Source organism: Capsicum annuum, chromosome 3 (assembly GCF_002878395.1).
Source record: "Capsicum annuum cultivar UCD-10X-F1 chromosome 3, UCD10Xv1.1, whole genome shotgun sequence".
NCBI classification, from domain to species: Eukaryota; Viridiplantae; Streptophyta; class Magnoliopsida; order Solanales; family Solanaceae; genus Capsicum; species Capsicum annuum.
Window position 1 is genome coordinate 164027160 of NC_061113.1, and position 5011 is coordinate 164032170.

Below are 5011 nucleotides of genomic sequence, written 5' to 3' on the forward strand. Positions count from 1 at the left end.
GTTGCTCCAACACATTAAGTATTTTTCAAATTGATTCGTCAAACACAAATAGCTACTCTTCGAAAACACTTCCAAAATAAATAAAATTTAAGAACTTGACCGAACACAGCTAATATCACAAGTTGTGTATGAACAATTCTAAAAGCATGCACAAACAACTTGTCATATGAGAGAAAGCAAATCATTTTCACTACGGCAACAATGAAGTTATTGGTACATTGAAAATCTAGAATATGAAGAACGTAACATAAATGACATTTAATTTCATTTCCTGAGCTTGTAGGCTACACTTGATTTCAACTTAGTATGTAGGCTACACTTAAAACTTGCTCAGTTCTCATGTTGAGCCTTCATCAGATATAATCTACTGAAGCTTTGTCCCCCATCTCTGCAAAATCCACATACAAAAGTTTATATCAAAAGAACATAACTTTTTGCATTTGTCTTCATTTTTATTTCAGAATAAACTTCTTGTTTTCGTCTCAAATCTATGTTGGTTTCTATTTTGATGGAATTGAAGAAGGTTAATTTTACAATTTTAATGGAATTATAAAAGACCTATTTGGTGTGTGTGTTGAAATAAGGTCAAATTGATGAAAATAAATTGGGTGTGTTGAAGATAACCCATTTGGGTACGTGTGTGTAATGAAATTGTGTTCAATTGCAATTCAACAATGGAGCAACTATGGTGCTTTGTTGAAGCCTCCATTGTTGAAGAGAAGAAAAAAGAAGAGAGAAGAGAAAGCAAATAAAAAAATAAATAAAAACTATAAATTTATTAAAATACAGAAAATTGAGGAGTTATGTGACAAAAAAAATTTTATAACGATTTTTTATACTCTCATGCGCTGAATGTGTGTGAATTACATGCACTTGTCCACGTAGGCAGATATATGCCATTAAAATACGAAAAAAAAGTTTAGGGGGGTAATAGGACCTCCGTAAAGTTCAGTATGCTCAACTGGAAATCCGGTCAAACTTCAGGTATTTTTGAGAGTTTTCTCCCCAGTTATATCTACATAAATTAGCTTCTGCTCTTGTATCTATCATTGGCGTATAAGATCTATTATAATATCATTCTATTATTATCTTCATAAGTACATATATTTTCATATTAAAGCTCTTTTTATTTACAATTTTTCTTTATTATACGTTATAGATAATTGGTTATGTTTTATATTGTATGATTTTACTTGTTCCAACCATTTTATTCCCAATATTATATCTGTTTTTTGTGTTTCTTCTTTTACTTCAAATTCAATTTTTATCTTTCTGACTCCTATTATAATTTCTTTTTCAGTTGTATTTTTAATAATTATTAGGTTTCTTGGAAAATCTGGACATTTATCATTATTTATTTTAATTTCTTCAGTTTTTACTAAGTATTTCATTATATAATTATCTTCTTGTCCTGTGTTTATTAGTTTAAATATTCTTTTTCATCTATTGATCCTATTTTATAATATTGAGTTAGGTTAGGTTTTGGAGTTATCTCATATGCTATTCTTTTTTATGTTTCTAGTTTTTCATAAGATATTCTCTTTGGTGTTTTTATTCTTTTATTTACTATTTCTAACTCTTCTTCTATATCTATATTCTGGTAGCTATAGTCATTATTATCTATGATTTTTACAAATTGCTCAAAAGGGCTTTCTATTTGAATTTTATTTATTTTATTTTTTCCAGTTATTTTATGCTTTGTTGTTAATACATATAAAATTTTACATCTTGCTGTAAATATTTTACTTCCTAGGGCCAATTCTATTCCTGATATTTTCTAATATAGTACTAATGACTTATCTATATTTTTATCTATTACTGATACTGAATAATTTGCACTTATTATAAATTTAAATTTTTGGTATATTAGATTCCCTCTTATAGCACTTATTATGCTTTTTCCTATAGGTTTTACAATCCTATTATCTGCTAAATATAGTTCTATTGGTGTATCTATTCCTTCTCTAAAACATGCTTTTATTAATATTTCTGTTCCTCCAAAGTGTACATATTTTATTGGGTCTTTACTTTTTATATCTTGTATTTCTTTATTAACTATTCTTTTTGTTACTAGTAGTATACTATCTTTTCCTTTTGCGTATCTACAATCTATTATATGTTCTTTTTGGCTTACTACGTAGTATTCTTATTTCCGTCTATTAAATATATTCCTTCTTGTTGGTATTTTAAATATTTTTTCTACACTTAAGTCTAATTCTTTTCCTTTTATTTCTTCAAATATATTACTATCAAATATAATTTTTTGCTCTATTTCTTCTTCATTTAAATATTCTTTCTTTTTTATTATTTGTATACTTTCTTTAGTCATTTAATTCATCTAATTCCCTATCTATTTCGTTATCTGTTTCATTTTCCGAGATTTCATATATTCTATCTTTACTTTATAATTCATATTCTATGTAATCTGTTTGCACATATTCTATATTTTATATCTTTATTTTTTATATTTGTTTCTTTTTTAGATCTTTGGGTACTTTACAATCTTTATCTAGGTGTCCTAATTTTCCACAATTACAACATTTACATTCTTTTATAAATTTTTTCTTTCCATATGGTCTTTTATGTAATATCTTTTTCTTGATTTTTTCTATTTATATTGGGATTTCTTATATTTATTATATTTCTTATATCTTTTTCTTTTCTTGTAGTATTTTTCTTTACATCCAAATTGGGGTGCTATTTTATCTTTGCAACATGCTAAATTTTTTTGTTAATGTTTTTTCCATCTATAAATCTTCCCTATATTTTTCACATATATTCCTATACCATTGTTGTAAAAATTTTATCCTTACTCCTAAAGTATCTACTATTTTTGTTTCATCCCAACTTTTTTTTTTTTATTTTTGAACTAAATGGTTCAGGTAGTTTGCTAAAATATAATCTCCTTATTTCCTTACTTTCTAGATCTTCTATTCTTTCTAAAATGTCTGTATATGTTTCACTATCTTCTGAATCATAATCATTTATTTTTTCAGTATCTATTTATTTATTTCTAATTTATTGGTCTTTAATTCTTCATTTTTTGTTTGTAATTTTTCTTTAAATTGGTTTATTTCATCTAGTAGTTTCTGTTCTTTATCCTTTTCGTTTCTCAGATAATATTTGCTTTAATTCCTTATATTTTTGGGATTGGTCTATTTTATTCATTGGCTATAAAAATGCAGAGCTATGTTGACCGGAAGACATAAAAAATCCAGAGCTAAAAGGAGACGTTGGGACACTCTATAAAACCCATAATCTTAATCAATCTATGTCTGCAGATACAAGCAAAGGAGTAAGTAGATAAGGATTAAATTTGAACAAGATATTTGACAAACCATTTATACCAAAAATACCAAAAGACCCTTTATTCATACCTCCACAAACTACCACAAATCGAGAAAGTTTGGACCAAGATAAAAAAGCCTAGAACCATATAACCCTAGCATACATAGAAAATATCCACAAAATCCAAACTTACCTAAACCAAGCACCGAACACTGACTATATAACCCAAAAACTACAAGGATACAACAAGTTAATTGCACTACCAAAAACCAATCCAAACCTATTAAAACCCCCCCCCCCCCCCCCCAACTTTGGTATCAGAGTTATGTTATTTAAAAATAGAGGAGTTGTATGTATTTATTTATTTAAGGAATGCATATTATGATAAAACTAAATTTAGAAATCTACCAAAATATTATAAATAATAATGAATAAAATAGACCAATCCCAAAAATATAAGGAACTAAAACAAATATTATCTGAGAAACGAAGAGAATTAAAAATAAGAAAAGAAAGACTACAGTATAATTTAATTGTTGGAGTATGTCAAAAATCAATAAAAGCACAAAAAAAAAAAGAAATATCATATTTGGAAGCTCTAATAGATAACCTAGAGTACATACATCAACATGACTTATATACAATTAAATAGATAAAATGAATAAAGAAGAATTCATAATAGATGAAAAAACATATAAAAATCATGAAGGATTAAAAATAAGAATAGTATTTTCTAATTTAGGAAGAAGATATAAGAAAATAGGTGAATATTTATATTTAATGTTAGAAAAGAAAGAATTAAAATTAGAAGATAAACTAACAACTATGGTAAGAATAGCAAAAGAAAATGAAGAAATAGATAGGAAAAAAGAAATAGAAAAAATAAAACAATAAACTACAGCTGAAATACGGAAAATAGAAGAAATAAAAAATAATAGGATTACTGAGTTAGAAAAAGAATTACAAATTCTTAAAGATCTTTATGAAAAAAGACAAAGAGAAAAAGACAAAAAGGATAAAGAAAAGAAACTACTAGATGAAATAAACCAATTTAAAGAAATATTACAAACAAAAAATGAAGAACTAAAGACCAATGAATTAGAAATAAATACAATAGATACTGAAAAAACAAATGATTATGATTCAAAAGATAGTGAAACATATACAGAAATTTTAGAAAGAATAGAAGATCTAGAAATTAAGGAAAAAGAAGAAGCAGTTAATAAAGAAAACATAGAAGAAATAAATACTCTTGCTAAAAATGATGACGAAAACATAATACCTAGTACATCAAAAATAAGAAAGCCAAAATATAATTACAAAAATAAGTATAAAAATGAATACAGATGGACACCAAAACAAATAGTGAATAAAAATTACAACTTCTTAGATTTAGACCTTGTAATAGATACAAATGAGACGATACAATTATGGGTAGGATATATATCAAAGCAATTACTAGATAATTGTCACGCCTCAAATCCTATTGGGGCAGACTGGCACCCGTAACCGAGGAGGCCCGGGAGAACCAGCTCATAACCTTATACTTCCCATGCATACCTCTATGACAACCCAAAATTCGGACAACATCATGTCATATATAAAAGAAAATAATCACCTATATAAGCTCGAGCACACATATATATATGTATATACAATACTTGGCCGTTGGAGCCATTACATCTATTAACAAAACACCACCTTGACTGTACATTAGGTCTAC